General features: G+C 51.9%; 78 non-coding genes across 78 annotated transcripts; 52 read left to right on the plus strand and 26 right to left on the minus strand.

Moving 5' to 3' along the window:
• The first annotated feature begins 233 nt into the window (after nt 1-233).
• On the plus strand, nt 234-306 carry Trnav-cac (transfer RNA valine (anticodon CAC)). Its single transcript has one exon. It is a non-coding gene; the product is annotated as a tRNA-Val (tRNA).
• A 158-nt stretch (nt 307-464) lies between these two features.
• Nucleotides 465-537, plus strand: Trnav-aac (transfer RNA valine (anticodon AAC)). Its single transcript has one exon. It is a non-coding gene; the product is annotated as a tRNA-Val (tRNA).
• A 193-nt stretch (nt 538-730) lies between these two features.
• Nucleotides 731-802, minus strand: Trnap-ugg (transfer RNA proline (anticodon UGG)). The gene has a single exon. It is a non-coding gene; the product is annotated as a tRNA-Pro (tRNA).
• Nucleotides 803-1,214: 412 nt separating this feature from the next.
• Trnav-cac (transfer RNA valine (anticodon CAC)) lies at nt 1,215-1,287 on the plus strand. The gene has a single exon. It is a non-coding gene; the product is annotated as a tRNA-Val (tRNA).
• Nucleotides 1,288-1,445: 158 nt separating this feature from the next.
• Trnav-aac (transfer RNA valine (anticodon AAC)) lies at nt 1,446-1,518 on the plus strand. Its single transcript has one exon. It is a non-coding gene; the product is annotated as a tRNA-Val (tRNA).
• A 193-nt stretch (nt 1,519-1,711) lies between these two features.
• Trnap-ugg (transfer RNA proline (anticodon UGG)) lies at nt 1,712-1,783 on the minus strand. Its single transcript has one exon. It is a non-coding gene; the product is annotated as a tRNA-Pro (tRNA).
• Nucleotides 1,784-2,195: 412 nt separating this feature from the next.
• Nucleotides 2,196-2,268, plus strand: Trnav-cac (transfer RNA valine (anticodon CAC)). Its single transcript has one exon. It is a non-coding gene; the product is annotated as a tRNA-Val (tRNA).
• Nucleotides 2,269-2,426: 158 nt separating this feature from the next.
• Trnav-aac (transfer RNA valine (anticodon AAC)) lies at nt 2,427-2,499 on the plus strand. Its single transcript has one exon. It is a non-coding gene; the product is annotated as a tRNA-Val (tRNA).
• A 193-nt stretch (nt 2,500-2,692) lies between these two features.
• On the minus strand, nt 2,693-2,764 carry Trnap-ugg (transfer RNA proline (anticodon UGG)). Its single transcript has one exon. It is a non-coding gene; the product is annotated as a tRNA-Pro (tRNA).
• Nucleotides 2,765-3,176: 412 nt separating this feature from the next.
• Trnav-cac (transfer RNA valine (anticodon CAC)) lies at nt 3,177-3,249 on the plus strand. The gene has a single exon. It is a non-coding gene; the product is annotated as a tRNA-Val (tRNA).
• A 158-nt stretch (nt 3,250-3,407) lies between these two features.
• Trnav-aac (transfer RNA valine (anticodon AAC)) lies at nt 3,408-3,480 on the plus strand. Its single transcript has one exon. It is a non-coding gene; the product is annotated as a tRNA-Val (tRNA).
• A 193-nt stretch (nt 3,481-3,673) lies between these two features.
• Trnap-ugg (transfer RNA proline (anticodon UGG)) lies at nt 3,674-3,745 on the minus strand. The gene has a single exon. It is a non-coding gene; the product is annotated as a tRNA-Pro (tRNA).
• Nucleotides 3,746-4,157: 412 nt separating this feature from the next.
• On the plus strand, nt 4,158-4,230 carry Trnav-cac (transfer RNA valine (anticodon CAC)). Its single transcript has one exon. It is a non-coding gene; the product is annotated as a tRNA-Val (tRNA).
• A 158-nt stretch (nt 4,231-4,388) lies between these two features.
• On the plus strand, nt 4,389-4,461 carry Trnav-aac (transfer RNA valine (anticodon AAC)). The gene has a single exon. It is a non-coding gene; the product is annotated as a tRNA-Val (tRNA).
• A 193-nt stretch (nt 4,462-4,654) lies between these two features.
• Trnap-ugg (transfer RNA proline (anticodon UGG)) lies at nt 4,655-4,726 on the minus strand. Its single transcript has one exon. It is a non-coding gene; the product is annotated as a tRNA-Pro (tRNA).
• A 412-nt stretch (nt 4,727-5,138) lies between these two features.
• Nucleotides 5,139-5,211, plus strand: Trnav-cac (transfer RNA valine (anticodon CAC)). Its single transcript has one exon. It is a non-coding gene; the product is annotated as a tRNA-Val (tRNA).
• A 158-nt stretch (nt 5,212-5,369) lies between these two features.
• Trnav-aac (transfer RNA valine (anticodon AAC)) lies at nt 5,370-5,442 on the plus strand. The gene has a single exon. It is a non-coding gene; the product is annotated as a tRNA-Val (tRNA).
• A 193-nt stretch (nt 5,443-5,635) lies between these two features.
• Nucleotides 5,636-5,707, minus strand: Trnap-ugg (transfer RNA proline (anticodon UGG)). Its single transcript has one exon. It is a non-coding gene; the product is annotated as a tRNA-Pro (tRNA).
• Nucleotides 5,708-6,119: 412 nt separating this feature from the next.
• Nucleotides 6,120-6,192, plus strand: Trnav-cac (transfer RNA valine (anticodon CAC)). The gene has a single exon. It is a non-coding gene; the product is annotated as a tRNA-Val (tRNA).
• A 158-nt stretch (nt 6,193-6,350) lies between these two features.
• Trnav-aac (transfer RNA valine (anticodon AAC)) lies at nt 6,351-6,423 on the plus strand. Its single transcript has one exon. It is a non-coding gene; the product is annotated as a tRNA-Val (tRNA).
• A 193-nt stretch (nt 6,424-6,616) lies between these two features.
• Nucleotides 6,617-6,688, minus strand: Trnap-ugg (transfer RNA proline (anticodon UGG)). Its single transcript has one exon. It is a non-coding gene; the product is annotated as a tRNA-Pro (tRNA).
• A 412-nt stretch (nt 6,689-7,100) lies between these two features.
• Nucleotides 7,101-7,173, plus strand: Trnav-cac (transfer RNA valine (anticodon CAC)). The gene has a single exon. It is a non-coding gene; the product is annotated as a tRNA-Val (tRNA).
• A 158-nt stretch (nt 7,174-7,331) lies between these two features.
• Nucleotides 7,332-7,404, plus strand: Trnav-aac (transfer RNA valine (anticodon AAC)). The gene has a single exon. It is a non-coding gene; the product is annotated as a tRNA-Val (tRNA).
• A 193-nt stretch (nt 7,405-7,597) lies between these two features.
• Trnap-ugg (transfer RNA proline (anticodon UGG)) lies at nt 7,598-7,669 on the minus strand. Its single transcript has one exon. It is a non-coding gene; the product is annotated as a tRNA-Pro (tRNA).
• Nucleotides 7,670-8,081: 412 nt separating this feature from the next.
• On the plus strand, nt 8,082-8,154 carry Trnav-cac (transfer RNA valine (anticodon CAC)). The gene has a single exon. It is a non-coding gene; the product is annotated as a tRNA-Val (tRNA).
• A 158-nt stretch (nt 8,155-8,312) lies between these two features.
• Trnav-aac (transfer RNA valine (anticodon AAC)) lies at nt 8,313-8,385 on the plus strand. Its single transcript has one exon. It is a non-coding gene; the product is annotated as a tRNA-Val (tRNA).
• Nucleotides 8,386-8,578: 193 nt separating this feature from the next.
• Nucleotides 8,579-8,650, minus strand: Trnap-ugg (transfer RNA proline (anticodon UGG)). The gene has a single exon. It is a non-coding gene; the product is annotated as a tRNA-Pro (tRNA).
• Nucleotides 8,651-9,062: 412 nt separating this feature from the next.
• Trnav-cac (transfer RNA valine (anticodon CAC)) lies at nt 9,063-9,135 on the plus strand. The gene has a single exon. It is a non-coding gene; the product is annotated as a tRNA-Val (tRNA).
• A 158-nt stretch (nt 9,136-9,293) lies between these two features.
• On the plus strand, nt 9,294-9,366 carry Trnav-aac (transfer RNA valine (anticodon AAC)). The gene has a single exon. It is a non-coding gene; the product is annotated as a tRNA-Val (tRNA).
• Nucleotides 9,367-9,559: 193 nt separating this feature from the next.
• Trnap-ugg (transfer RNA proline (anticodon UGG)) lies at nt 9,560-9,631 on the minus strand. Its single transcript has one exon. It is a non-coding gene; the product is annotated as a tRNA-Pro (tRNA).
• A 412-nt stretch (nt 9,632-10,043) lies between these two features.
• Trnav-cac (transfer RNA valine (anticodon CAC)) lies at nt 10,044-10,116 on the plus strand. The gene has a single exon. It is a non-coding gene; the product is annotated as a tRNA-Val (tRNA).
• Nucleotides 10,117-10,274: 158 nt separating this feature from the next.
• Nucleotides 10,275-10,347, plus strand: Trnav-aac (transfer RNA valine (anticodon AAC)). The gene has a single exon. It is a non-coding gene; the product is annotated as a tRNA-Val (tRNA).
• A 193-nt stretch (nt 10,348-10,540) lies between these two features.
• Trnap-ugg (transfer RNA proline (anticodon UGG)) lies at nt 10,541-10,612 on the minus strand. The gene has a single exon. It is a non-coding gene; the product is annotated as a tRNA-Pro (tRNA).
• A 412-nt stretch (nt 10,613-11,024) lies between these two features.
• Trnav-cac (transfer RNA valine (anticodon CAC)) lies at nt 11,025-11,097 on the plus strand. The gene has a single exon. It is a non-coding gene; the product is annotated as a tRNA-Val (tRNA).
• A 158-nt stretch (nt 11,098-11,255) lies between these two features.
• On the plus strand, nt 11,256-11,328 carry Trnav-aac (transfer RNA valine (anticodon AAC)). Its single transcript has one exon. It is a non-coding gene; the product is annotated as a tRNA-Val (tRNA).
• A 193-nt stretch (nt 11,329-11,521) lies between these two features.
• On the minus strand, nt 11,522-11,593 carry Trnap-ugg (transfer RNA proline (anticodon UGG)). The gene has a single exon. It is a non-coding gene; the product is annotated as a tRNA-Pro (tRNA).
• Nucleotides 11,594-12,005: 412 nt separating this feature from the next.
• Trnav-cac (transfer RNA valine (anticodon CAC)) lies at nt 12,006-12,078 on the plus strand. Its single transcript has one exon. It is a non-coding gene; the product is annotated as a tRNA-Val (tRNA).
• Nucleotides 12,079-12,236: 158 nt separating this feature from the next.
• Trnav-aac (transfer RNA valine (anticodon AAC)) lies at nt 12,237-12,309 on the plus strand. Its single transcript has one exon. It is a non-coding gene; the product is annotated as a tRNA-Val (tRNA).
• A 193-nt stretch (nt 12,310-12,502) lies between these two features.
• Nucleotides 12,503-12,574, minus strand: Trnap-ugg (transfer RNA proline (anticodon UGG)). Its single transcript has one exon. It is a non-coding gene; the product is annotated as a tRNA-Pro (tRNA).
• Nucleotides 12,575-12,986: 412 nt separating this feature from the next.
• On the plus strand, nt 12,987-13,059 carry Trnav-cac (transfer RNA valine (anticodon CAC)). Its single transcript has one exon. It is a non-coding gene; the product is annotated as a tRNA-Val (tRNA).
• A 158-nt stretch (nt 13,060-13,217) lies between these two features.
• Nucleotides 13,218-13,290, plus strand: Trnav-aac (transfer RNA valine (anticodon AAC)). The gene has a single exon. It is a non-coding gene; the product is annotated as a tRNA-Val (tRNA).
• A 193-nt stretch (nt 13,291-13,483) lies between these two features.
• Nucleotides 13,484-13,555, minus strand: Trnap-ugg (transfer RNA proline (anticodon UGG)). Its single transcript has one exon. It is a non-coding gene; the product is annotated as a tRNA-Pro (tRNA).
• Nucleotides 13,556-13,967: 412 nt separating this feature from the next.
• Trnav-cac (transfer RNA valine (anticodon CAC)) lies at nt 13,968-14,040 on the plus strand. The gene has a single exon. It is a non-coding gene; the product is annotated as a tRNA-Val (tRNA).
• Nucleotides 14,041-14,198: 158 nt separating this feature from the next.
• Nucleotides 14,199-14,271, plus strand: Trnav-aac (transfer RNA valine (anticodon AAC)). The gene has a single exon. It is a non-coding gene; the product is annotated as a tRNA-Val (tRNA).
• Nucleotides 14,272-14,464: 193 nt separating this feature from the next.
• Trnap-ugg (transfer RNA proline (anticodon UGG)) lies at nt 14,465-14,536 on the minus strand. Its single transcript has one exon. It is a non-coding gene; the product is annotated as a tRNA-Pro (tRNA).
• Nucleotides 14,537-14,948: 412 nt separating this feature from the next.
• Trnav-cac (transfer RNA valine (anticodon CAC)) lies at nt 14,949-15,021 on the plus strand. The gene has a single exon. It is a non-coding gene; the product is annotated as a tRNA-Val (tRNA).
• A 158-nt stretch (nt 15,022-15,179) lies between these two features.
• On the plus strand, nt 15,180-15,252 carry Trnav-aac (transfer RNA valine (anticodon AAC)). The gene has a single exon. It is a non-coding gene; the product is annotated as a tRNA-Val (tRNA).
• A 193-nt stretch (nt 15,253-15,445) lies between these two features.
• Nucleotides 15,446-15,517, minus strand: Trnap-ugg (transfer RNA proline (anticodon UGG)). The gene has a single exon. It is a non-coding gene; the product is annotated as a tRNA-Pro (tRNA).
• A 412-nt stretch (nt 15,518-15,929) lies between these two features.
• Nucleotides 15,930-16,002, plus strand: Trnav-cac (transfer RNA valine (anticodon CAC)). The gene has a single exon. It is a non-coding gene; the product is annotated as a tRNA-Val (tRNA).
• Nucleotides 16,003-16,160: 158 nt separating this feature from the next.
• Trnav-aac (transfer RNA valine (anticodon AAC)) lies at nt 16,161-16,233 on the plus strand. The gene has a single exon. It is a non-coding gene; the product is annotated as a tRNA-Val (tRNA).
• Nucleotides 16,234-16,426: 193 nt separating this feature from the next.
• On the minus strand, nt 16,427-16,498 carry Trnap-ugg (transfer RNA proline (anticodon UGG)). The gene has a single exon. It is a non-coding gene; the product is annotated as a tRNA-Pro (tRNA).
• A 412-nt stretch (nt 16,499-16,910) lies between these two features.
• Trnav-cac (transfer RNA valine (anticodon CAC)) lies at nt 16,911-16,983 on the plus strand. Its single transcript has one exon. It is a non-coding gene; the product is annotated as a tRNA-Val (tRNA).
• Nucleotides 16,984-17,141: 158 nt separating this feature from the next.
• Trnav-aac (transfer RNA valine (anticodon AAC)) lies at nt 17,142-17,214 on the plus strand. The gene has a single exon. It is a non-coding gene; the product is annotated as a tRNA-Val (tRNA).
• A 193-nt stretch (nt 17,215-17,407) lies between these two features.
• Nucleotides 17,408-17,479, minus strand: Trnap-ugg (transfer RNA proline (anticodon UGG)). Its single transcript has one exon. It is a non-coding gene; the product is annotated as a tRNA-Pro (tRNA).
• A 412-nt stretch (nt 17,480-17,891) lies between these two features.
• Trnav-cac (transfer RNA valine (anticodon CAC)) lies at nt 17,892-17,964 on the plus strand. The gene has a single exon. It is a non-coding gene; the product is annotated as a tRNA-Val (tRNA).
• A 158-nt stretch (nt 17,965-18,122) lies between these two features.
• Trnav-aac (transfer RNA valine (anticodon AAC)) lies at nt 18,123-18,195 on the plus strand. The gene has a single exon. It is a non-coding gene; the product is annotated as a tRNA-Val (tRNA).
• A 193-nt stretch (nt 18,196-18,388) lies between these two features.
• Trnap-ugg (transfer RNA proline (anticodon UGG)) lies at nt 18,389-18,460 on the minus strand. Its single transcript has one exon. It is a non-coding gene; the product is annotated as a tRNA-Pro (tRNA).
• Nucleotides 18,461-18,872: 412 nt separating this feature from the next.
• Nucleotides 18,873-18,945, plus strand: Trnav-cac (transfer RNA valine (anticodon CAC)). Its single transcript has one exon. It is a non-coding gene; the product is annotated as a tRNA-Val (tRNA).
• Nucleotides 18,946-19,103: 158 nt separating this feature from the next.
• On the plus strand, nt 19,104-19,176 carry Trnav-aac (transfer RNA valine (anticodon AAC)). The gene has a single exon. It is a non-coding gene; the product is annotated as a tRNA-Val (tRNA).
• Nucleotides 19,177-19,369: 193 nt separating this feature from the next.
• On the minus strand, nt 19,370-19,441 carry Trnap-ugg (transfer RNA proline (anticodon UGG)). The gene has a single exon. It is a non-coding gene; the product is annotated as a tRNA-Pro (tRNA).
• A 412-nt stretch (nt 19,442-19,853) lies between these two features.
• On the plus strand, nt 19,854-19,926 carry Trnav-cac (transfer RNA valine (anticodon CAC)). Its single transcript has one exon. It is a non-coding gene; the product is annotated as a tRNA-Val (tRNA).
• A 158-nt stretch (nt 19,927-20,084) lies between these two features.
• Trnav-aac (transfer RNA valine (anticodon AAC)) lies at nt 20,085-20,157 on the plus strand. The gene has a single exon. It is a non-coding gene; the product is annotated as a tRNA-Val (tRNA).
• A 193-nt stretch (nt 20,158-20,350) lies between these two features.
• On the minus strand, nt 20,351-20,422 carry Trnap-ugg (transfer RNA proline (anticodon UGG)). Its single transcript has one exon. It is a non-coding gene; the product is annotated as a tRNA-Pro (tRNA).
• A 412-nt stretch (nt 20,423-20,834) lies between these two features.
• Nucleotides 20,835-20,907, plus strand: Trnav-cac (transfer RNA valine (anticodon CAC)). The gene has a single exon. It is a non-coding gene; the product is annotated as a tRNA-Val (tRNA).
• A 158-nt stretch (nt 20,908-21,065) lies between these two features.
• Trnav-aac (transfer RNA valine (anticodon AAC)) lies at nt 21,066-21,138 on the plus strand. The gene has a single exon. It is a non-coding gene; the product is annotated as a tRNA-Val (tRNA).
• A 193-nt stretch (nt 21,139-21,331) lies between these two features.
• Nucleotides 21,332-21,403, minus strand: Trnap-ugg (transfer RNA proline (anticodon UGG)). The gene has a single exon. It is a non-coding gene; the product is annotated as a tRNA-Pro (tRNA).
• Nucleotides 21,404-21,815: 412 nt separating this feature from the next.
• On the plus strand, nt 21,816-21,888 carry Trnav-cac (transfer RNA valine (anticodon CAC)). Its single transcript has one exon. It is a non-coding gene; the product is annotated as a tRNA-Val (tRNA).
• Nucleotides 21,889-22,046: 158 nt separating this feature from the next.
• Trnav-aac (transfer RNA valine (anticodon AAC)) lies at nt 22,047-22,119 on the plus strand. Its single transcript has one exon. It is a non-coding gene; the product is annotated as a tRNA-Val (tRNA).
• A 193-nt stretch (nt 22,120-22,312) lies between these two features.
• On the minus strand, nt 22,313-22,384 carry Trnap-ugg (transfer RNA proline (anticodon UGG)). Its single transcript has one exon. It is a non-coding gene; the product is annotated as a tRNA-Pro (tRNA).
• Nucleotides 22,385-22,796: 412 nt separating this feature from the next.
• On the plus strand, nt 22,797-22,869 carry Trnav-cac (transfer RNA valine (anticodon CAC)). The gene has a single exon. It is a non-coding gene; the product is annotated as a tRNA-Val (tRNA).
• Nucleotides 22,870-23,027: 158 nt separating this feature from the next.
• Trnav-aac (transfer RNA valine (anticodon AAC)) lies at nt 23,028-23,100 on the plus strand. The gene has a single exon. It is a non-coding gene; the product is annotated as a tRNA-Val (tRNA).
• A 193-nt stretch (nt 23,101-23,293) lies between these two features.
• On the minus strand, nt 23,294-23,365 carry Trnap-ugg (transfer RNA proline (anticodon UGG)). Its single transcript has one exon. It is a non-coding gene; the product is annotated as a tRNA-Pro (tRNA).
• A 412-nt stretch (nt 23,366-23,777) lies between these two features.
• On the plus strand, nt 23,778-23,850 carry Trnav-cac (transfer RNA valine (anticodon CAC)). Its single transcript has one exon. It is a non-coding gene; the product is annotated as a tRNA-Val (tRNA).
• A 158-nt stretch (nt 23,851-24,008) lies between these two features.
• On the plus strand, nt 24,009-24,081 carry Trnav-aac (transfer RNA valine (anticodon AAC)). Its single transcript has one exon. It is a non-coding gene; the product is annotated as a tRNA-Val (tRNA).
• A 193-nt stretch (nt 24,082-24,274) lies between these two features.
• On the minus strand, nt 24,275-24,346 carry Trnap-ugg (transfer RNA proline (anticodon UGG)). Its single transcript has one exon. It is a non-coding gene; the product is annotated as a tRNA-Pro (tRNA).
• Nucleotides 24,347-24,758: 412 nt separating this feature from the next.
• Trnav-cac (transfer RNA valine (anticodon CAC)) lies at nt 24,759-24,831 on the plus strand. The gene has a single exon. It is a non-coding gene; the product is annotated as a tRNA-Val (tRNA).
• Nucleotides 24,832-24,989: 158 nt separating this feature from the next.
• Nucleotides 24,990-25,062, plus strand: Trnav-aac (transfer RNA valine (anticodon AAC)). The gene has a single exon. It is a non-coding gene; the product is annotated as a tRNA-Val (tRNA).
• A 193-nt stretch (nt 25,063-25,255) lies between these two features.
• On the minus strand, nt 25,256-25,327 carry Trnap-ugg (transfer RNA proline (anticodon UGG)). Its single transcript has one exon. It is a non-coding gene; the product is annotated as a tRNA-Pro (tRNA).
• Nucleotides 25,328-25,625: the final 298 nt, after the last annotated feature.

Below are 25,625 nucleotides of genomic sequence, written 5' to 3' on the forward strand. Positions count from 1 at the left end.
TGCTAAGAAAGTGATTGCTTTTGCTGCTATGATTTGCAATCACGACTGCGGGAAACGCCGCTATTTCGTTAGGGGTGCTACGGCAGACACCTTCTCGAGCACCCCGAAGACTTCTTGAGCCCTTGGCTGTGATGGTTTCCAGGCTGTCAAAAGAACTGTCGCGTGTGCATTCACGGACGGGAGAGAGGCTGAGGTAATTGCGAGTGAACGGAGATGGACTCCTCCCGTTCGCAGTTTCCGTAGTGTAGCGGTTATCACGTCTGCTTCACACGCAGAAGGTCCCCGGTTCGATCCCGGGCGGGAACAGTATTTTCCTGCCTATGTCGTATTGTACTCCAGTGAGCCACGACATGTGAGGATCTTCTGCATGTACCTTTGTTCTGCAAGTAGCGCATTTATTTAATTTCTTAGTAACGATGACAACACCAGCACGAGTTGTCTCTAATGTAAGGCGCACACAAGTAGTTTCCGTGGTGTAGCGGTTATCACGTCTGCCTAACACGCAGAAGGTCCCCGTGTCGATCCCGGGCGGAAACACTTTTTTATCATTAAAAACAAGACATACTAACATGCATCTGCTACCATCTGTACCCAAAAACCTTCGTAATCGCCTTCACACGTCAGATCAGTGTCAATTGCTCACATCAAATATGAATTTCATTTGATACTGACGCCGAGCATTTTGCGTCGACTCAGCCACTCACGTGCGACCAGTTTGCACAAAACGCTAGGGCTCGTCCGGGATTTGAACCCGGGACCTCCTGCACCCAAAGCAGGAATCATACCCCTAGACCAACGAGCCATCTGACGTGGCAAATGACTATTATTTCAGTGCACTGGGTCCCTCGATGTGGTCCAGGGTGCTCTGGAAAGTCTCGTGTAGGCTGGCGGGATGGGGGCGGCGCGAATTCCCGCGGTCGGCGGCCTTCCTGGGCTATTGGTACCTTCATGTAGAGCTGCCGCTGGGCTCGCACTCCCTGCTGCTAAGAAAGTGATTGCTTTTGCTGCTATGATTTGCAATCACGACTGCGGGAAACGCCGCTATTTCGTTAGGGGTGCTACGGCAGACACCTTCTCGAGCACCCCGAAGACTTCTTGAGCCCTTGGCTGTGATGGTTTCCAGGCTGTCAAAAGAACTGTCGCGTGTGCATTCACGGACGGGAGAGAGGCGGAGGTAATTGCGAGTGAACGGAGATGGACTCCTCAAGTCCGCAGTTTCCGTAGTGTAGCGGTTATCACGTCTGCTTCACACGCAGAAGGTCCCCGGTTCGATCCCGGGCGGGAACAGTATTTTCCTGCCTATGTCGTATTGTACTCCAGTGAGCCACGACATGTGAGGATCTTCTGCATGTACCTTTGTTCTGCAAGTAGCGCATTTATTTAATTTCTTAGTAACGATGACAACACCAGCACGAGTTGTCTCTAATGTAAGGCGCACACAAGTAGTTTCCGTGGTGTAGCGGTTATCACGTCTGCCTAACACGCAGAAGGTCCCCGTGTCGATCCCGGGCGGAAACACTTTTTTATCATTAAAAACAAGACATACTAACATGCATCTGCTACCATCTGTACCCAAAAACCTTCGTAATCGCCTTCACACGTCAGATCAGTGTCAATTGCTCACATCAAATATGAATTTCATTTGATACTGACGCCGAGCATTTTGCGTCGACTCAGCCACTCACGTGCGACCAGTTTGCACAAAACGCTAGGGCTCGTCCGGGATTTGAACCCGGGACCTCCTGCACCCAAAGCAGGAATCATACCCCTAGACCAACGAGCCATCTGACGTGGCAAATGACTATTATTTCAGTGCACTGGGTCCCTCGATGTGGTCCAGGGTGCTCTGGAAAGTCTCGTGTAGGCTGGCGGGATGGGGGCGGCGCGAATTCCCGCGGTCGGCGGCCTTCCTGGGCTATTGGTACCTTCATGTAGAGCTGCCGCTGGGCTCGCACTCCCTGCTGCTAAGAAAGTGATTGCTTTTGCTGCTATGATTTGCAATCACGACTGCGGGAAACGCCGCTATTTCGTTAGGGGTGCTACGGCAGACACCTTCTCGAGCACCCCGAAGACTTCTTGAGCCCTTGGCTGTGATGGTTTCCAGGCTGTCAAAAGAACTGTCGCGTGTGCATTCACGGACGGGAGAGAGGCTGAGGTAATTGCGAGTGAACGGAGATGGACTCCTCCCGTTCGCAGTTTCCGTAGTGTAGCGGTTATCACGTCTGCTTCACACGCAGAAGGTCCCCGGTTCGATCCCGGGCGGGAACAGTATTTTCCTGCCTATGTCGTATTGTACTCCAGTGAGCCACGACATGTGAGGATCTTCTGCATGTACCTTTGTTCTGCAAGTAGCGCATTTATTTAATTTCTTAGTAACGATGACAACACCAGCACGAGTTGTCTCTAATGTAAGGCGCACACAAGTAGTTTCCGTGGTGTAGCGGTTATCACGTCTGCCTAACACGCAGAAGGTCCCCGTGTCGATCCCGGGCGGAAACACTTTTTTATCATTAAAAACAAGACATACTAACATGCATCTGCTACCATCTGTACCCAAAAACCTTCGTAATCGCCTTCACACGTCAGATCAGTGTCAATTGCTCACATCAAATATGAATTTCATTTGATACTGACGCCGAGCATTTTGCGTCGACTCAGCCACTCACGTGCGACCAGTTTGCACAAAACGCTAGGGCTCGTCCGGGATTTGAACCCGGGACCTCCTGCACCCAAAGCAGGAATCATACCCCTAGACCAACGAGCCATCTGACGTGGCAAATGACTATTATTTCAGTGCACTGGGTCCCTCGATGTGGTCCAGGGTGCTCTGGAAAGTCTCGTGTAGGCTGGCGGGATGGGGGCGGCGCGAATTCCCGCGGTCGGCGGCCTTCCTGGGCTATTGGTACCTTCATGTAGAGCTGCCGCTGGGCTCGCACTCCCTGCTGCTAAGAAAGTGATTGCTTTTGCTGCTATGATTTGCAATCACGACTGCGGGAAACGCCGCTATTTCGTTAGGGGTGCTACGGCAGACACCTTCTCGAGCACCCCGAAGACTTCTTGAGCCCTTGGCTGTGATGGTTTCCAGGCTGTCAAAAGAACTGTCGCGTGTGCATTCACGGACGGGAGAGAGGCTGAGGTAATTGCGAGTGAACGGAGATGGACTCCTCCCGTTCGCAGTTTCCGTAGTGTAGCGGTTATCACGTCTGCTTCACACGCAGAAGGTCCCCGGTTCGATCCCGGGCGGGAACAGCATTTTCCTGCCTATGTCGTATTGTACTCCAGTGAGCCACGACATGTGAGGATCTTCTGCATGTACCTTTGTTCTGCAAGTAGCGCATTTATTTAATTTCTTAGTAACGATGACAACACCAGCACGAGTTGTCTCTAATGTAAGGCGCACACAAGTAGTTTCCGTGGTGTAGCGGTTATCACGTCTGCCTAACACGCAGAAGGTCCCCGTGTCGATCCCGGGCGGAAACACTTTTTTATCATTAAAAACAAGACATACTAACATGCATCTGCTACCATCTGTACCCAAAAACCTTCGTAATCGCCTTCACACGTCAGATCAGTGTCAATTGCTCACATCAAATATGAATTTCATTTGATACTGACGCCGAGCATTTTGCGTCGACTCAGCCACTCACGTGCGACCAGTTTGCACAAAACGCTAGGGCTCGTCCGGGATTTGAACCCGGGACCTCCTGCACCCAAAGCAGGAATCATACCCCTAGACCAACGAGCCATCTGACGTGGCAAATGACTATTATTTCAGTGCACTGGGTCCCTCGATGTGGTCCAGGGTGCTCTGGAAAGTCTCGTGTAGGCTGGCGGGATGGGGGCGGCGCGAATTCCCGCGGTCGGCGGCCTTCCTGGGCTATTGGTACCTTCATGTAGAGCTGCCGCTGGGCTCGCACTCCCTGCTGCTAAGAAAGTGATTGCTTTTGCTGCTATGATTTGCAATCACGACTGCGGGAAACGCCGCTATTTCGTTAGGGGTGCTACGGCAGACACCTTCTCGAGCACCCCGAAGACTTCTTGAGCCCTTGGCTGTGATGGTTTCCAGGCTGTCAAAAGAACTGTCGCGTGTGCATTCACGGACGGGAGAGAGGCTGAGGTAATTGCGAGTGAACGGAGATGGACTCCTCCCGTTCGCAGTTTCCGTAGTGTAGCGGTTATCACGTCTGCTTCACACGCAGAAGGTCCCCGGTTCGATCCCGGGCGGGAACAGTATTTTCCTGCCTATGTCGTATTGTACTCCAGTGAGCCACGACATGTGAGGATCTTCTGCATGTACCTTTGTTCTGCAAGTAGCGCATTTATTTAATTTCTTAGTAACGATGACAACACCAGCACGAGTTGTCTCTAATGTAAGGCGCACACAAGTAGTTTCCGTGGTGTAGCGGTTATCACGTCTGCCTAACACGCAGAAGGTCCCCGTGTCGATCCCGGGCGGAAACACTTTTTTATCATTAAAAACAAGACATACTAACATGCATCTGCTACCATCTGTACCCAAAAACCTTCGTAATCGCCTTCACACGTCAGATCAGTGTCAATTGCTCACATCAAATATGAAATTCATTTGATACTGACGCCGAGCATTTTGCGTCGACTCAGCCACTCACGTGCGACCAGTTTGCACAAAACGCTAGGGCTCGTCCGGGATTTGAACCCGGGACCTCCTGCACCCAAAGCAGGAATCATACCCCTAGACCAACGAGCCATCTGACGTGGCAGATGACTATTATTTCAGTGCACTGGGTCCCTCGATGTGGTCCAGGGTGCTCTGGAAAGTCTCGTGTAGGCTGGCGGGATGGGGGCGGCGCGAATTCCCGCGGTCGGCGGCCTTCCTGGGCTATTGGTACCTTCATGTAGAGCTGCCGCTGGGCTCGCACTCCCTGCTGCTAAGAAAGTGATTGCTTTTGCTGCTATGATTTGCAATCACGACTGCGGGAAACGCCGCTATTTCGTTAGGGGTGCTACGGCAGACACCTTCTCGAGCACCCCGAAGACTTCTTGAGCCCTTGGCTGTGATGGTTTCCAGGCTGTCAAAAGAACTGTCGCGTGTGCATTCACGGACGGGAGAGAGGCTGAGGTAATTACGAGTGAACGGAGATGGACTCCTCCCGTTCGCAGTTTCCGTAGTGTAGCGGTTATCACGTCTGCTTCACACGCAGAAGGTCCCCGGTTCGATCCCGGGCGGGAACAGTATTTTCCTGCCTATGTCGTATTGTACTCCAGTGAGCCACGACATGTGAGGATCTTCTGCATGTACCTTTGTTCTGCAAGTAGCGCATTTATTTAATTTCTTAGTAACGATGACAACACCAGCACGAGTTGTCTCTAATGTAAGGCGCACACAAGTAGTTTCCGTGGTGTAGCGGTTATCACGTCTGCCTAACACGCAGAAGGTCCCCGTGTCGATCCCGGGCGGAAACACTTTTTTATCATTAAAAACAAGACATACTAACATGCATCTGCTACCATCTGTACCCAAAAACCTTCGTAATCGCCTTCACACGTCAGATCAGTGTCAATTGCTCACATCAAATATGAATTTCATTTGATACTGACGCCGAGCATTTTGCGTCGACTCAGCCACTCACGTGCGACCAGTTTGCACAAAACGCTAGGGCTCGTCCGGGATTTGAACCCGGGACCTCCTGCACCCAAAGCAGGAATCATACCCCTAGACCAACGAGCCATCTGACGTGGCAAATGACTATTATTTCAGTGCACTGGGTCCCTCGATGTGGTCCAGGGTGCTCTGGAAAGTCTCGTGTAGGCTGGCGGGATGGGGGCGGCGCGAATTCCCGCGGTCGGCGGCCTTCCTGGGCTATTGGTACCTTCATGTAGAGCTGCCGCTGGGCTCGCACTCCCTGCTGCTAAGAAAGTGATTGCTTTTGCTGCTATGATTTGCAATCACGACTGCGGGAAACGCCGCTATTTCGTTAGGGGTGCTACGGCAGACACCTTCTCGAGCACCCCGAAGACTTCTTGAGCCCTTGGCTGTGATGGTTTCCAGGCTGTCAAAAGAACTGTCGCGTGTGCATTCACGGACGGGAGAGAGGCTGAGGTAATTGCGAGTGAACGGAGATGGACTCCTCCCGTTCGCAGTTTCCGTAGTGTAGCGGTTATCACGTGTGCTTCACACGCAGAAGGTCCCCGGTTCGATCCCGGGCGGGAACAGTATTTTCCTGCCTATGTCGTATTGTACTCCAGTGAGCCACGACATGTGAGGATCTTCTGCATGTACCTTTGTTCTGCAAGTAGCGCATTTATTTAATTTCTTAGTAACGATGACAACACCAGCACGAGTTGCCTCTAATGTAAGGCGCACACAAGTAGCTTCCGTGGTGTAGCGGTTATCACGTCTGCCTAACACGCAGAAGGTCCCCGTGTCGATCCCGGGCGGAAACACTTTTTTATCATTAAAAACAAGACATACTAACATGCATCTGCTACCATCTGTACCCAAAAACCTTCGTAATCGCCTTCACACGTCAGATCAGTGTCAATTGCTCACATCAAATATGAATTTCATTTGATACTGACGCCGAGCATTTTGCGTCGACTCAGCCACTCACGTGCGACCAGTTTGCACAAAACGCTAGGGCTCGTCCGGGATTTGAACCCGGGACCTCCTGCACCCAAAGCAGGAATCATACCCCTAGACCAACGAGCCATCTGACGTGGCAAATGACTATTATTTCAGTGCACTGGGTCCCTCGATGTGGTCCAGGGTGCTCTGGAAAGTCTCGTGTAGGCTGGCGGGATGGGGGCGGCGCGAATTCCCGCGGTCGGCGGCCTTCCTGGGCTATTGGTACCTTCAAGTAGAGCTGCCGCTGGGCTGGCACTCCCTGCTGCTAAGAAAGTGATTGCTTTTGCTGCTATGATTTGCAATCACGACTGCGGGAAACGCCGCTATTTCGTTAGGGGTGCTACGGCAGACACCTTCTCGAGCACCCCAAAGACTTCTTGAGCCCTTGGCTGTGATGGTTTCCAGGCTGTCAAAAGAACTGTCGCGTGTGCATTCACGGACGGGAGAGAGGCTGAGGTAATTGCGAGTGAACGGAGATGGACTCCTCAAGTCCGCAGTTTCCGTAGTGTAGCGGTTATCACGTCTGCTTCACACGCAGAAGGTCCCCGGTTCGATCCCGGGCGGGAACAGTATTTTCCTGCCTATGTCGTATTGTACTCCAGTGAGCCACGACATGTGAGGATCTTCTGCATGTACCTTTGTTCTGCAAGTAGCGCATTTATTTAATTTCTTAGTAACGATGACAACACCAGCACGAGTTGTCTCTAATGTAAGGCGCACACAAGTAGTTTCCGTGGTGTAGCGGTTATCACGTCTGCCTAACACGCAGAAGGTCCCCGTGTCGATCCCGGGCGGAAACACTTTTTTATCATTAAAAACAAGACATTCTAACATGCATCTGCTACCATCTGTACCCAAAAACCTTCGTAATCGCCTTCACACGTCAGATCAGTGTCAATTGCTCACATCAAATATGAATTTCATTTGATACTGACGCCGAGCATTTTGCGTCGACTCAGCCACTCACGTGCGACCAGTTTGCACAAAACGCTAGGGCTCGTCCGGGATTTGAACCAGGGACCTCCTGCACCCAAAGCAGGAATCATACCCCTAGACCAACGAGCCATCTGACGTGGCAAATGACTATTATTTCAGTGCACTGGGTCCCTCGATGTGGTCCAGGGTGCTCTGGAAAGTCTCGTGTAGGCTGGCGGGATGGGGGCGGCGCGAATTCCCGCGGTCGGCGGCCTTCCTGGGCTATTGGTACCTTCATGTAGAGCTGCCGCTGGGCTCGCACTCCCTGCTGCTAAGAAAGTGATTGCTTTTGCTGCTATGATTTGCAATCACGACTGCGGGAAACGCCGCTATTTCGTTAGGGGTGCTACGGCAGACACCTTCTCGAGCACCCCGAAGACTTCTTGAGCCCTTGGCTGTGATGGTTTCCAGGCTGTCAAAAGAACTGTCGCGTGTGCATTCACGGACGGGAGAGAGGCTGAGGTAATTGCGAGTGAACGGAGATGGACTCCTCAAGTCCGCAGTTTCCGTAGTGTAGCGGTTATCACGTCTGCTTCACACGCAGAAGGTCCCCGGTTCGATCCCGGGCGGGAACAGTATTTTCCTGCCTATGTCGTATTGTACTCCAGTGAGCCACGACATGTGAGGATCTTCTGCATGTACCTTTGTTCTGCAAGTAGCGCATTTATTTAATTTCTTAGTAACGATGACAACACCAGCACGAGTTGTCTCTAATGTAAGGCGCACACAAGTAGTTTCCGTGGTGTAGCGGTTATCACGTCTGCCTAACACGCAGAAGGTCCCCGTGTCGATCCCGGGCGGAAACACTTTTTTATCATTAAAAACAAGACATACTAACATGCATCTGCTACCATCTGTACCCAAAAACCTTCGTAATCGCCTTCACACGTCAGATCAGTGTCAATTGCTCACATCAAATATGAATTTCATTTGATACTGACGCCGAGCATTTTGCGTCGACTCAGCCACTCACGTGCGACCAGTTTGCACAAAACGCTAGGGCTCCTCCGGGATTTGAACCCGGGACCTCCTGCACCCAAAGCAGGAATCATACCCCTAGACCAACGAGCCATCTGACGTGGCAAATGACTATTATTTCAGTGCACTGGGTCCCTCGATGTGGTCCAGGGTGCTCTGGAAAGTCTCGTGTAGGCTGGCGGGATGGGGGCGGCGCGAATTCCCGCGGTCGGCGGCCTTCCTGGGCTATTGGTACCTTCATGTAGAGCTGCCGCTGGGCTCGCACTCCCTGCTGCTAAGAAAGTGATTGCTTTTGCTGCTATGATTTGCAATCACGACTGCGGGAAACGCCGCTATTTCGTTAGGGGTGCTACGGCAGACACCTTCTCGAGCACCCCGAAGACTTCTTGAGCCCTTGGCTGTGATGGTTTCCAGGCTGTCAAAAGAACTGTCGCGTGTGCATTCACGGACGGGAGAGAGGCTGAGGTAATTGCGAGTGAACGGAGATGGACTCCTCAAGTCCGCAGTTTCCGTAGTGTAGCGGTTATCACGTCTGCTTCACACGCAGAAGGTCCCCGGTTCGATCCCGGGCGGGAACAGTATTTTCCTGCCTATGTCGTATTGTACTCCAGTGAGCCACGACATGTGAGGATCTTCTGCATGTACCTTTGTTCTGCAAGTAGCGCATTTATTTAATTTCTTAGTAACGATGACAACACCAGCACGAGTTGTCTCTAATGTAAGGCGCACACAAGTAGTTTCCGTGGTGTAGCGGTTATCACGTCTGCCTAACACGCAGAAGGTCCCCGTGTCGATCCCGGGCGGAAACACTTTTTTATCATTAAAAACAAGACATACTAACATGCATCTGCTACCATCTGTACCCAAAAACCTTCGTAATCGCCTTCACACGTCAGATCAGTGTCAATTGCTCACATCAAATATGAATTTCATTTGATACTGACGCCGAGCATTTTGCGTCGACTCAGCCACTCACGTGCGACCAGTTTGCACAAAACGCTAGGGCTCGTCCGGGATTTGAACCCGGGACCTCCTGCACCCAAAGCAGGAATCATACCCCTAGACCAACGAGCCATCTGACGTGGCAAATGACTATTATTTCAGTGCACTGGGTCCCTCGATGTGGTCCAGGGTGCTCTGGAAAGTCTCGTGTAGGCTGGCGGGATGGGGGCGGCGCGAATTCCCGCGGTCGGCGGCCTTCCTGGGCTATTGGTACCTTCATGTAGAGCTGCCGCTGGGCTCGCACTCCCTGCTGCTAAGAAAGTGATTGCTTTTGCTGCTATGATTTGCAATCACGACTGCGGGAAACGCCGCTATTTCGTTAGGGGTGCTACGGCAGACACCTTCTCGAGCACCCCGAAGACTTCTTGAGCCCTTGGCTGTGATGGTTTCCAGGCTGTCAAAAGAACTGTCGCGTGTGCATTCACGGACGGGAGAGAGGCTGAGGTAATTGCGAGTGAACGGAGATGGACTCCTCAAGTCCGCAGTTTCCGTAGTGTAGCGGTTATCACGTCTGCTTCACACGCAGAAGGTCCCCGGTTCGATCCCGGGCGGGAACAGTATTTTCCTGCCTATGTCGTATTGTACTCCAGTGAGCCACGACATGTGAGGATCTTCTGCATGTACCTTTGTTCTGCAAGTAGCGCATTTATTTAATTTCTTAGTAACGATGACAACACCAGCACGAGTTGTCTCTAATGTAAGGCGCACACAAGTAGTTTCCGTGGTGTAGCGGTTATCACGTCTGCCTAACACGCAGAAGGTCCCCGTGTCGATCCCGGGCGGAAACACTATTTTATCATTAAAAACAAGACATACTAACATGCATCTGCTACCATCTGTACCCAAAAACCTTCGTAATCGCCTTCACACGTCAGATCAGTGTCAATTGCTCACATCAAATATGAATTTCATTTGATACTGACGCCGAGCATTTTGCGTCGACTCAGCCACTCACGTGCGACCAGTTTGCACAAAACGCTAGGGCTCGTCCGGGATTTGAACCAGGGACCTCCTGCACCCAAAGCAGGAATCATACCCCTAGACCAACGAGCCATCTGACGTGGCAAATGACTATTATTTCAGTGCACTGGGTCCCTCGATGTGGTCCAGGGTGCTCTGGAAAGTCTCGTGTAGGCTGGCGGGATGGGGGCGGCGCGAATTCCCGCGGTCGGCGGCCTTCCTGGGCTATTGGTACCTTCATGTAGAGCTGCCGCTGGGCTCGCACTCCCTGCTGCTAAGAAAGTGATTGCTTTTGCTGCTATGATTTGCAATCACGACTGCGGGAAACGCCGCTATTTCGTTAGGGGTGCTACGGCAGACACCTTCTCGAGCACCCCGAAGACTTCTTGAGCCCTTGGCTGTGATGGTTTCCAGGCTGTCAAAAGAACTGTCGCGTGTGCATTCACGGACGGGAGAGAGGCTGAGGTAATTGCGAGTGAACGGAGATGGACTCCTCAAGTCCGCAGTTTCCGTAGTGTAGCGGTTATCACGTCTGCTTCACACGCAGAAGGTCCCCGGTTCGATCCCGGGCGGGAACAGTATTTTCCTGCCTATGTCGTATTGTACTCCAGTGAGCCACGACATGTGAGGATCTTCTGCATGTACCTTTGTTCTGCAAGTAGCGCATTTATTTAATTTCTTAGTAACGATGACAACACCAGCACGAGTTGTCTCTAATGTAAGGCGCACACAAGTAGTTTCCGTGGTGTAGCGGTTATCACGTCTGCCTAACACGCAGAAGGTCCCCGTGTCGATCCCGGGCGGAAACACTTTTTTATCATTAAAAACAAGACATACTAACATGCATCTGCTACCATCTGTACCCAAAAACCTTCGTAATCGCCTTCACACGTCAGATCAGTGTCAATTGCTCACATCAAATATGAATTTCATTTGATACTGACGCCGAGCATTTTGCGTCGACTCAGCCACTCACGTGCGACCAGTTTGCACAAAACGCTAGGGCTCGTCCGGGATTTGAACCCGGGACCTCCTGCACCCAAAGCAGGAATCATACCCCTAGACCAACGAGCCATCTGACGTGGCAAATGACTATTATTTCAGTGCACTGGGTCCCTCGATGTGGTCCAGGGTGCTCTGGAAAGTCTCGTGTAGGCTGGCGGGATGGGGGCGGCGCGAATTCCCGCGGTCGGCGGCCTTCCTGGGCTATTGGTACCTTCATGTAGAGCTGCCGCTGGGCTCGCACTCCCTGCTGCTAAGAAAGTGATTGCTTTTGCTGCTATGATTTGCAATCACGACTGCGGGAAACGCCGCTATTTCGTTAGGGGTGCTACGGCAGACACCTTCTCGAGCACCCCGAAGACTTCTTGAGCCCTTGGCTGTGATGGTTTCCAGGCTGTCAAAAGAACTGTCGCGTGTGCATTCACGGACGGGAGAGAGGCTGAGGTAATTGCGAGTGAACGGAGATGGACTCCTCAAGTCCGCAGTTTCCGTAGTGTAGCGGTTATCACGTCTGCTTCACACGCAGAAGGTCCTCGGTTCGATCCCGGGCGGGAACAGTATTTTCCTGCCTATGTCGTATTGTACTCCAGTGAGCCACGACATGTGAGGATCTTCTGCATGTACCTTTGTTCTGCAAGTAGCGCATTTATTTAATTTCTTAGTAACGATGACAACACCAGCACGAGTTGTCTCTAATGTAAGGCGCACACAAGTAGTTTCCGTGGTGTAGCGGTTATCACGTCTGCCTAACACGCAGAAGGTCCCCGTGTCGATCCCGGGCGGAAACACTTTTTTATCATTAAAAACAAGACATACTAACATGCATCTGCTACCATCTGTACCCAAAAACCTTCGTAATCGCCTTCACACGTCAGATCAGTGTCAATTGCTCACATCAAATATGAATTTCATTTGATACTGACGCCGAGCATTTTGCGTCGACTCAGCCACTCACGTGCGACCAGTTTGCACAAAACGCTAGGGCTCGTCCGGGATTTGAACCAGGGACCTCCTGCACCCAAAGCAGGAATCATACCCCTAGACCAACGAGCCATCTGACGTGGCAAATGACTATTATTTCAGTGCACTGGGTCCCTCGATGTGGTCCAGGGTGCTCTGGAAAGTCTCGTGTAGGCTGGCGGGATGGGGGCGGCGCGAATTCCCGCGGTCGGCGGCCTTCCTGGGCTATTGGTACCTTCATGTAGAGCTGCCGCTGGGCTCGCACTCCCTGCTGCTAAGAAAGTGATTGCTTTTGCTGCTATGATTTGCAATCACGACTGCGGGAAACGCCGCTATTTCGTTAGGGGTGCTACGGCAGACACCTTCTCGAGCACCCCGAAGACTTCTTGAGCCCTTGGCTGTGATGGTTTCCAGGCTGTCAAAAGAACTGTCGCGTGTGCATTCACGGACGGGAGAGAGGCTGAGGTAATTGCGAGTGAACGGAGATGGACTCCTCAAGTCCGCAGTTTCCGTAGTGTAGCGGTTATCACGTCTGCTTCACACGCAGAAGGTCCCCGGTTCGATCCCGGGCGGGAACAGTATTTTCCTGCCTATGTCGTATTGTACTCCAGTGAGCCACGACATGTGAGGATCTTCTGCATGTACCTTTGTTCTGCAAGTAGCGCATTTATTTAATTTCTTAGTAACGATGACAACACCAGCACGAGTTGTCTCTAATGTAAGGCGCACACAAGTAGTTTCCGTGGTGTAGCGGTTATCACGTCTGCCTAACACGCAGAAGGTCCCCGTGTCGATCCCGGGCGGAAACACTTTTTTATCATTAAAAACAAGACATACTAACATGCATCTGCTACCATCTGTACCCAAAAACCTTCGTAATCGCCTTCACACGTCAGATCAGTGTCAATTGCTCACATCAAATATGAATTTCATTTGATACTGACGCCGAGCATTTTGCGTCGACTCAGCCACTCACGTGCGACCAGTTTGCACAAAACGCTAGGGCTCGTCCGGGATTTGAACCCGGGACCTCCTGCACCCAAAGCAGGAATCATACCCCTAGACCAACGAGCCATCTGACGTGGCAAATGACTATTATTTCAGTGCACTGGGTCCCTCGATGTGGTCCAGGGTGCTCTGGAAAGTCTCGTGTAGGCTGGCGGGATGGGGGCGGCGCGAATTCCCGCGGTCGGCGGCCTTCCTGGGCTATTGGTACCTTCATGTAGAGCTGCCGCTGGGCTCGCACTCCCTGCTGCTAAGAAAGTGATTGCTTTTGCTGCTATGATTTGCAATCACGACTGCGGGAAACGCCGCTATTTCGTTAGGGGTGCTACGGCAGACACCTTCTCGAGCACCCCGAAGACTTCTTGAGCCCTTGGCTGTGATGGTTTCCAGGCTGTCAAAAGAACTGTCGCGTGTGCATTCACGGACGGGAGAGAGGCTGAGGTAATTGCGAGTGAACGGAGATGGACTCCTCAAGTCCGCAGTTTCCGTAGTGTAGCGGTTATCACGTCTGCTTCACACGCAGAAGGTCCCCGGTTCGATCCCGGGCGGGAACAGTATTTTCCTGCCTATGTCGTATTGTACTCCAGTGAGCCACGACATGTGAGGATCTTCTGCATGTACCTTTGTTCTGCAAGTAGCGCATTTATTTAATTTCTTAGTAACGATGACAACACCAGCACGAGTTGTCTCTAATGTAAGGCGCACACAAGTAGTTTCCGTGGTGTAGCGGTTATCACGTCTGCCTAACACGCAGAAGGTCCCCGTGTCGATCCCGGGCGGAAACACTTTTTTATCATTAAAAACAAGACATACTAACATGCATCTGCTACCATCTGTACCCAAAAACCTTCGTAATCGCCTTCACACGTCAGATCAGTGTCAATTGCTCACATCAAATATGAATTTCATTTGATACTGACGCCGAGCATTTTGCGTCGACTCAGCCACTCACGTGCGACCAGTTTGCACAAAACGCTAGGGCTCGTCCGGGATTTGAACCCGGGACCTCCTGCACCCAAAGCAGGAATCATACCCCTAGACCAACGAGCCATCTGACGTGGCAAATGACTATTATTTCAGTGCACTGGGTCCCTCGATGTGGTCCAGGGTGCTCTGGAAAGTCTCGTGTAGGCTGGCGGGATGGGGGCGGCGCGAATTCCCGCGGTCGGCGGCCTTCCTGGGCTATTGGTACCTTCATGTAGAGCTGCCGCTGGGCTCGCACTCCCTGCTGCTAAGAAAGTGATTGCTTTTGCTGCTATGATTTGCAATCACGACTGCGGGAAACGCCGCTATTTCGTTAGGGGTGCTACGGCAGACACCTTCTCGAGCACCCCGAAGACTTCTTGAGCCCTTGGCTGTGATGGTTTCCAGGCTGTCAAAAGAACTGTCGCGTGTGCATTCACGGACGGGAGAGAGGCTGAGGTAATTGCGAGTGAACGGAGATGGACTCCTCAAGTCCGCAGTTTCCGTAGTGTAGCGGTTATCACGTCTGCTTCACACGCAGAAGGTCCCCGGTTCGATCCCGGGCGGGAACAGTATTTTCCTGCCTATGTCGTATTGTACTCCAGTGAGCCACGACATGTGAGGATCTTCTGCATGTACCTTTGTTCTGCAAGTAGCGCATTTATTTAATTTCTTAGTAACGATGACAACACCAGCACGAGTTGTCTCTAATGTAAGGCGCACACAAGTAGTTTCCGTGGTGTAGCGGTTATCACGTCTGCCTAACACGCAGAAGGTCCCCGTGTCGATCCCGGGCGGAAACACTTTTTTATCATTAAAAACAAGACATACTAACATGCATCTGCTACCATCTGTACCCAAAAACCTTCGTAATCGCCTTCACACGTCAGATCAGTGTCAATTGCTCACATCAAATATGAATTTCATTTGATACTGACGCCGAGCATTTTGCGTCGACTCAGCCACTCACGTGCGACCAGTTTGCACAAAACGCTAGGGCTCGTCCGGGATTTGAACCCGGGACCTCCTGCACCCAAAGCAGGAATCATACCCCTAGACCAACGAGCCATCTGACGTGGCAAATGACTATTATTTCAGTGCACTGGGTCCCTCGATGTGGTCCAGGGTGCTCTGGAAAGTCTCGTGTAGGCTGGCGGGATGGGGGCGGCGCGAATTCCCGCGGTCGGCGGCCTTCCTGGGCTATTGGTACCTTCATGTAGAGCTGCCGCTGGGCTCGCACTCCCTGCTGCTAAGAAAGTGATTGCTTTTGCTGCTATGATTTGCAATCACGACTGCGGGAAACGCCGCTATTTCGTTAGGGGTGCTACGGCAGACACCTTCTCGAGCACCCCGAAGACTTCTTGAGCCCTTGGCTGTGATGGTTTCCAGGCTGTCAAAAGAACTGTCGCGTGTGCATTCACGGACGGGAGAGAGGCTGAGGTAATTGCGAGTGAACGGAGATGGACTCCTCAAGTCCGCAGTTTCCGTAGTGTAGCGGTTATCACGTCTGCTTCACACGCAGAAGGTCCCCGGTTCGATCCCGGGCGGGAACAGTATTTTCCTGCCTATGTCGTATTGTACTCCAGTGAGCCACGACATGTGAGGATCTTCTGCATGTACCTTTGTTCTGCAAGTAGCGCATTTATTTAATTTCTTAGTAACGATGACAACACCAGCACGAGTTGTCTCTAATGTAAGGCGCACACAAGTAGTTTCCGTGGTGTAGCGGTTATCACGTCTGCCTAACACGCAGAAGGTCCCCGTGTCGATCCCGGGCGGAAACACTTTTTTATCATTAAAAACAAGACATACTAACATGCATCTGCTACCATCTGTACCCAAAAACCTTCGTAATCGCCTTCACACGTCAGATCAGTGTCAATTGCTCACATCAAATATGAATTTCATTTGATACTGACGCCGAGCATTTTGCGTCGACTCAGCCACTCACGTGCGACCAGTTTGCACAAAACGCTAGGGCTCGTCCGGGATTTGAACCCGGGACCTCCTGCACCCAAAGCAGGAATCATACCCCTAGACCAACGAGCCATCTGACGTGGCAAATGACTATTATTTCAGTGCACTGGGTCCCTCGATGTGGTCCAGGGTGCTCTGGAAAGTCTCGTGTAGGCTGGCGGGATGGGGGCGGCGCGAATTCCCGCGGTCGGCGGCCTTCCTGGGCTATTGGTACCTTCATGTAGAGCTGCCGCTGGGCTCGCACTCCCTGCTGCTAAGAAAGTGATTGCTTTTGCTGCTATGATTTGCAATCACGACTGCGGGAAACGCCGCTATTTCGTTAGGGGTGCTACGGCAGACACCTTCTCGAGCACCCCGAAGACTTCTTGAGCCCTTGGCTGTGATGGTTTCCAGGCTGTCAAAAGAACTGTCGCGTGTGCATTCACGGACGGGAGAGAGGCTGAGGTAATTGCGAGTGAACGGAGATGGACTCCTCAAGTCCGCAGTTTCCGTAGTGTAGCGGTTATCACGTCTGCTTCACACGCAGAAGGTCCCCGGTTCGATCCCGGGCGGGAACAGTATTTTCCTGCCTATGTCGTATTGTACTCCAGTGAGCCACGACATGTGAGGATCTTCTGCATGTACCTTTGTTCTGCAAGTAGCGCATTTATTTAATTTCTTAGTAACGATGACAACACCAGCACGAGTTGTCTCTAATGTAAGGCGCACACAAGTAGTTTCCGTGGTGTAGCGGTTATCACGTCTGCCTAACACGCAGAAGGTCCCCGTGTCGATCCCGGGCGGAAACACTTTTTTATCATTAAAAACAAGACATACTAACATGCATCTGCTACCATCTGTACCCAAAAACCTTCGTAATCGCCTTCACACGTCAGATCAGTGTCAATTGCTCACATCAAATATGACTTTCATTTGATACTGACGCCGAGCATTTTGCGTCGACTCAGCCACTCACGTGCGACCAGTTTGCACAAAACGCTAGGGCTCGTCCGGGATTTGAACCCGGGACCTCCTGCACCCAAAGCAGGAATCATACCCCTAGACCAACGAGCCATCTGACGTGGCAAATGACTATTATTTCAGTGCACTGGGTCCCTCGATGTGGTCCAGGGTGCTCTGGAAAGTCTCGTGTAGGCTGGCGGGATGGGGGCGGCGCGAATTCCCGCGGTCGGCGGCCTTCCTGGGCTATTGGTACCTTCATGTAGAGCTGCCGCTGGGCTCGCACTCCCTGCTGCTAAGAAAGTGATTGCTTTTGCTGCTATGATTTGCAATCACGACTGCGGGAAACGCCGCTATTTCGTTAGGGGTGCTACGGCAGACACCTTCTCGAGCACCCCGAAGACTTCTTGAGCCCTTGGCTGTGATGGTTTCCAGGCTGTCAAAAGAACTGTCGCGTGTGCATTCACGGACGGGAGAGAGGCTGAGGTAATTGCGAGTGAACGGAGATGGACTCCTGAAGTCCGCAGTTTCCGTAGTGTAGCGGTTATCACGTCTGCTTCACACGCAGAAGGTCCCCGGTTCGATCCCGGGCGGGAACAGTATTTTCCTGCCTATGTCGTATTGTACTCCAGTGAGCCACGACATGTGAGGATCTTCTGCATGTACCTTTGTTCTGCAAGTAGCGCATTTATTTAATTTCTTAGTAACGATGACAACACCAGCACGAGTTGTCTCTAATGTAAGGCGCACACAAGTAGTTTCCGTGGTGTAGCGGTTATCACGTCTGCCTAACACGCAGAAGGTCCCCGTGTCGATCCCGGGCGGAAACACTTTTTTATCATTAAAAACAAGACATACTAACATGCATCTGCTACCATCTGTACCCAAAAACCTTCGTAATCGCCTTCACACGTCAGATCAGTGTCAATTGCTCACATCAAATATGACTTTCATTTGATACTGACGCCGAGCATTTTGCGTCGACTCAGCCACTCACGTGCGACCAGTTTGCACAAAACGCTAGGGCTCGTCCGGGATTTGAACCCGGGACCTCCTGCACCCAAAGCAGGAATCATACCCCTAGACCAACGAGCCATCTGACGTGGCAAATGACTATTATTTCAGTGCACTGGGTCCCTCGATGTGGTCCAGGGTGCTCTGGAAAGTCTCGTGTAGGCTGGCGGGATGGGGGCGGCGCGAATTCCCGCGGTCGGCGGCCTTCCTGGGCTATTGGTACCTTCATGTAGAGCTGCCGCTGGGCTCGCACTCCCTGCTGCTAAGAAAGTGATTGCTTTTGCTGCTATGATTTGCAATCACGACTGCGGGAAACGCCGCTATTTCGTTAGGGGTGCTACGGCAGACACCTTCTCGAGCACCCCGAAGACTTCTTGAGCCCTTGGCTGTGATGGTTTCCAGGCTGTCAAAAGAACTGTCGCGTGTGCATTCACGGACGGGAGAGAGGCTGAGGTAATTGCGAGTGAACGGAGATGGACTCCTCAAGTCCGCAGTTTCCGTAGTGTAGCGGTTATCACGTCTGCTTCACACGCAGAAGGTCCCCGGTTCGATCCCGGGCGGGAACAGTATTTTCCTGCCTATGTCGTATTGTACTCCAGTGAGCCACGACATGTGAGGATCTTCTGCATGTACCTTTGTTCTGCAAGTAGCGCATTTATTTAATTTCTTAGTAACGATGACAACACCAGCACGAGTTGTCTCTAATGTAAGGCGCACACAAGTAGTTTCCGTGGTGTAGCGGTTATCACGTCTGCCTAACACGCAGAAGGTCCCCGTGTCGATCCCGGGCGGAAACACTTTTTTATCATTAAAAACAAGACATACTAACATGCATCTGCTACCATCTGTACCCAAAAACCTTCGTAATCGCCTTCACACGTCAGATCAGTGTCAATTGCTCACATCAAATATGAATTTCATTTGATACTGACGCCGAGCATTTTGCGTCGACTCAGCCACTCACGTGCGACCAGTTTGCACAAAACGCTAGGGCTCGTCCGGGATTTGAACCCGGGACCTCCTGCACCCAAAGCAGGAATCATACCCCTTGACCAACGAGCCATCTGACGTGGCAAATGACTATTATTTCAGTGCACTGGGTCCCTCGATGTGGTCCAGGGTGCTCTGGAAAGTCTCGTGTAGGCTGGCGGGATGGGGGCGGCGCGAATTCCCGCGGTCGGCGGCCTTCCTGGGCTATTGGTACCTTCATGTAGAGCTGCCGCTGGGCTGGCACTCCCTGCTGCTAAGAAAGTGATTGCTTTTGCTGCTATGATTTGCAATCACGAATGCGGGAAACGCCGCTATTTCGTTAGGGGTGCTACGGCAGACACCTTCTCGAGCACCCCGAAGACTTCTTGAGCCCTTGGCTGTTATGGTTTCCAGGCTGTCAAAAGAACTGTCGCGTGTGCATTCACGGACGGGAGAGAGGCTGAGGTAATTGCGAGTGAACGGAGTTGGACTCCTCAAGTCCGCAGTTTCCGTAGTGTAGCGGTTATCACGTCTGCTTCACACGCAGAAGGTCCCCGGTTCGATCCCGGGCGGGAACAGTATTTTCCTGCCTATGTCGTATTGTACTCCAGTGAGCCACGACATGTGAGGATCTTCTGCATGTACCTTTGTTCTGCAAGTAGCGCATTTATTTAATTTCTTAGTAACGATGACAACACCAGCACGAGTTGTCTCTAATGTAAGGCGCACACAAGTAGTTTCCGTGGTGTAGCGGTTATCACGTCTGCCTAACACGCAGAAGGTCCCCGTGTCGATCCCGGGCGGAAACACTTTTTTATCATTAAAAACAAGACATACTAACATGCATCTGCTACCATCTGTACCCAAAAACCTTCGTAATCGCCTTCACACGTCAGATCAGTGTCAATTGCTCACATCAAATATGAATTTCATTTGATACTGACGCCGAGCATTTTGCGTCGACTCAGCCACTCACGTGCGACCAGTTTGCACAAAACGCTAGGGCTCGTCCGGGATTTGAACCCGGGACCTCCTGCACCCAAAGCAGGAATCATACCCCTAGACCAACGAGCCATCTGACGTGGCAAATGACTATTATTTCAGTGCACTGGGTCCCTCGATGTGGTCCAGGGTGCTCTGGAAAGTCTCGTGTAGGCTGGCGGGATGGGGGCGGCGCGAATTCCCGCGGTCGGCGGCCTTCCTGGGCTATTGGTACCTTCATGTAGAGCTGCCGCTGGGCTCGCACTCCCTGCTGCTAAGAAAGTGATTGCTTTTGCTGCTATGATTTGCAATCACGACTGCGGGAAACGCCGCTATTTCGTTAGGGGTGCTACGGCAGACACCTTCTCGAGCACCCCGAAGACTTCTTGAGCCCTTGGCTGTGATGGTTTCCAGGCTGTCAAAAGAACTGTCGCGTGTGCATTCACGGACGGGAGAGAGGCTGAGGTAATTGCGAGTGAACGGAGATGGACTCCTCCCGTTCGCAGTTTCCGTAGTGTAGCGGTTATCACGTCTGCTTCACACGCAGAAGGTCCCCGGTTCGATCCCGGGCGGGAACAGTATTTTCCTGCCTATGTCGTATTGTACTCCAGTGAGCCACGACATGTGAGGATCTTCTGCATGTACCTTTGTTCTGCAAGTAGCGCATTTATTTAATTTCTTAGTAACGATGACAACACCAGCACGAGTTGTCTCTAATGTAAGGCGCACACAAGTAGTTTCCGTGGTGTAGCGGTTATCACGTCTGCCTAACACGCAGAAGGTCCCCGTGTCGATCCCGGGCGGAAACACTTTTTTATCATTAAAAACAAGACATACTAACATGCATCTGCTACCATCTGTACCCAAAAACCTTCGTAATCGCCTTCACACGTCAGATCAGTGTCAATTGCTCACATCAAATATGACTTTCATTTGATACTGACGCCGAGCATTTTGCGTCGACTCAGCCACTCACGTGCGACCAGTTTGCACAAAACGCTAGGGCTCGTCCGGGATTTGAACCCGGGACCTCCTGCACCCAAAGCAGGAATCATACCCCTAGACCAACGAGCCATCTGACGTGGCAAATGACTATTATTTCAGTGCACTGGGTCCCTCGATGTGGTCCAGGGTGCTCTGGAAAGTCTCGTGTAGGCTGGCGGGATGGGGGCGGCGCGAATTCCCGCGGTCGGCGGCCTTCCTGGGCTATTGGTACCTTCATGTAGAGCTGCCGCTGGGCTCGCACTCCCTGCTGCTAAGAAAGTGATTGCTTTTGCTGCTATGATTTGCAATCACGACTGCGGGAAACGCCGCTATTTCGTTAGGGGTGCTACGGCAGACACCTTCTCGAGCACCCCGAAGACTTCTTGAGCCCTTGGCTGTGATGGTTTCCAGGCTGTCAAAAGAACTGTCGCGTGTGCATTCACGGACGGGAGAGAGGCTGAGGTAATTGCGAGTGAACGGAGATGGACTCCTCAAGTCCGCAGTTTCCGTAGTGTAGCGGTTATCACGTCTGCTTCACACGCAGAAGGTCCCCGGTTCGATCCCGGGCGGGAACAGTATTTTCCTGCCTATGTCGTATTGTACTCCAGTGAGCCACGACATGTGAGGATCTTCTGCATGTACCTTTGTTCTGCAAGTAGCGCATTTATTTAATTTCTTAGTAACGATGACAACACCAGCACGAGTTGTCTCTAATGTAAGGCGCACACAAGCAGTTTCCGTGGTGTAGCGGTTATCACGTCTGCCTAACACGCAGAAGGTCCCCGTGTCGATCCCGGGCGGAAACACTTTTTTATCATTAAAAACAAGACATACTAACATGCATCTGCTACCATCTGTACCCAAAAACCTTCGTAATCGCCTTCACACGTCAGATCAGTGTCAATTGCTCACATCAAATATGACTTTCATTTGATACTGACGCCGAGCATTTTGCGTCGACTCAGCCACTCACGTGCGACCAGTTTGCACAAAACGCTAGGGCTCGTCCGGGATTTGAACCCGGGACCTCCTGCACCCAAAGCAGGAATCATACCCCTAGACCAACGAGCCATCTGACGTGGCAAATGACTATTATTTCAGTGCACTGGGTCCCTCGATGTGGTCCAGGGTGCTCTGGAAAGTCTCGTGTAGGCTGGCGGGATGGGGGCGGCGCGAATTCCCGCGGTCGGCGGCCTTCCTGGGCTATTGGTACCTTCATGTAGAGCTGCCGCTGGGCTCGCACTCCCTGCTGCTAAGAAAGTGATTGCTTTTGCTGCTATGATTTGCAATCACGACTGCGGGAAACGCCGCTATTTCGTTAGGGGTGCTACGGCAGACACCTTCTCGAGCACCCCGAAGACTTCTTGAGCCCTTGGCTGTGATGGTTTCCAGGCTGTCAAAAGAACTGTCGCGTGTGCATTCACGGACGGGAGAGAGGCTGAGGTAATTGCGAGTGAACGGAGATGGACTCCTCAAGTCCGCAGTTTCCGTAGTGTAGCGGTTATCACGTCTGCTTCACACGCAGAAGGTCCCCGGTTCGATCCCGGGCGGGAACAGTATTTTCCTGCCTATGTCGTATTGTACTCCAGTGAGCCACGACATGTGAGGATCTTCTGCATGTACCTTTGTTCTGCAAGTAGCGCATTTATTTAATTTCTTAGTAACGATGACAACACCAGCACGAGTTGTCTCTAATGTAAGGCGCACACAAGTAGTTTCCGTGGTGTAGCGGTTATCACGTCTGCCTAACACGCAGAAGGTCCCCGTGTCGATCCCGGGCGGAAACACTTTTTTATCATTAAAAACAAGACATACTAACATGCATCTGCTACCATCTGTACCCAAAAACCTTCGTAATCGCCTTCACACGTCAGATCAGTGTCAATTGCTCACATCAAATATGAATTTCATTTGATACTGACGCCGAGCATTTTGCGTCGACTCAGCCACTCACGTGCGACCAGTTTGCACAAAACGCTAGGGCTCGTCCGGGATTTGAACCCGGGACCTCCTGCACCCAAAGCAGGAATCATACCCCTTGACCAACGAGCCATCTGACGTGGCAAATGACTATTATTTCAGTGCACTGGGTCCCTCGATGTGGTCCAGGGTGCTCTGGAAAGTCTCGTGTAGGCTGGCGGGATGGGGGCGGCGCGAATTCCCGCGGTCGGCGGCCTTCCTGGGCTATTGGTACCTTCATGTAGAGCTGCCGCTGGGCTGGCACTCCCTGCTGCTAAGAAAGTGATTGCTTTTGCTGCTATGATTTGCAATCACGAATGCGGGAAACGCCGCTATTTCGTTAGGGGTGCTACGGCAGACACCTTCTCGAGCACCCCGAAGACTTCTTGAGCCCTTGGCTGTTATGGTTTCCAGGCTGTCAAAAGAACTGTCGCGTGTGCATTCACGGACGGGAGAGAGGCTGAGGTAATTGCGAGTGAACGGAGTTGGACTCCTCAAGTCCGCAGTTTCCGTAGTGTAGCGGTTATCACGTCTGCTTCACACGCAGAAGGTCCCCGGTTCGATCCCGGGCGGGAACAGTATTTTCCTGCCTATGTCGTATTGTACTCCAGTGAGCCACGACATGTGAGGATCTTCTGCATGTACCTTTGTTCTGCAAGTAGCGCATTTATTTAATTTCTTAGTAACGATGACAACACCAGCACGAGTTGTCTCTAATGTAAGGCGCACACAAGTAGTTTCCGTGGTGTAGCGGTTATCACGTCTGCCTAACACGCAGAAGGTCCCCGTGTCGATCCCGGGCGGAAACACTTTTTTATCATTAAAAACAAGACATACTAACATGCATCTGCTACCATCTGTACCCAAAAACCTTCGTAATCGCCTTCACACGTCAGATCAGTGTCAATTGCTCACATCAAATATGAATTTCATTTGATACTGACGCCGAGCATTTTGCGTCGACTCAGCCACTCACGTGCGACCAGTTTGCACAAAACGCTAGGGCTCGTCCGGGATTTGAACCCGGGACCTCCTGCACCCAAAGCAGGAATCATACCCCTAGACCAACGAGCCATCTGACGTGGCAAATGACTATTATTTCAGTGCACTGGGTCCCTCGATGTGGTCCAGGGTGCTCTGGAAAGTCTCGTGTAGGCTGGCGGGATGGGGGCGGCGCGAATTCCCGCGGTCGGCGGCCTTCCTGGGCTATTGGTACCTTCATGTAGAGCTGCCGCTGGGCTCGCACTCCCTGCTGCTAAGAAAGTGATTGCTTTTGCTGCTATGATTTGCAATCACGACTGCGGGAAACGCCGCTATTTCGTTAGGGGTGCTACGGCAGACACCTTCTCGAGCACCCCGAAGACTTCTTGAGCCCTTGGCTGTGATGGTTTCCAGGCTGTCAAAAGAACTGTCGCGTGTGCATTCACGGACGGGAGAGAGGCTGAGGTAATTGCGAGTGAACGGAGATGGACTCCTCCCGTTCGCAGTTTCCGTAGTGTAGCGGTTATCACGTCTGCTTCACACGCAGAAGGTCCCCGGTTCGATCCCGGGCGGGAACAGTATTTTCCTGCCTATGTCGTATTGTACTCCAGTGAGCCACGACATGTGAGGATCTTCTGCATGTACCTTTGTTCTGCAAGTAGCGCATTTATTTAATTTCTTAGTAACGATGACAACACCAGCACGAGTTGTCTCTAATGTAAGGCGCACACAAGTAGTTTCCGTGGTGTAGCGGTTATCACGTCTGCCTAACACGCAGAAGGTCCCCGTGTCGATCCCGGGCGGAAACACTTTTTTATCATTAAAAACAAGACATACTAACATGCATCTGCTACCATCTGTACCCAAAAACCTTCGTAATCGCCTTCACACGTCAGATCAGTGTCAATTGCTCACATCAAATATGAATTTCATTTGATACTGACGCCGAGCATTTTGCGTCGACTCAGCCACTCACGTGCGACCAGTTTGCACAAAACGCTAGGGCTCGTCCGGGATTTGAACCCGGGACCTCCTGCACCCAAAGCAGGAATCATACCCCTAGACCAACGAGCCATCTGACGTGGCAAATGACTATTATTTCAGTGCACTGGGTCCCTCGATGTGGTCCAGGGTGCTCTGGAAAGTCTCGTGTAGGCTGGCGGGATGGGGGCGGCGCGAATTCCCGCGGTCGGCGGCCTTCCTGGGCTATTGGTACCTTCATGTAGAGCTGCCGCTGGGCTCGCACTCCCTGCTGCTAAGAAAGTGATTGCTTTTGCTGCTATGATTTGCAATCACGACTGCGGGAAACGCCGCTATTTCGTTAGGGGTGCTACGGCAGACACCTTCTCGAGCACCCCGAAGACTTCTTGAG

Source organism: Schistocerca gregaria, chromosome 2, assembly GCF_023897955.1.
Source record: "Schistocerca gregaria isolate iqSchGreg1 chromosome 2, iqSchGreg1.2, whole genome shotgun sequence".
NCBI lineage: Eukaryota > Metazoa > Arthropoda > Insecta > Orthoptera > Acrididae > Schistocerca > Schistocerca gregaria.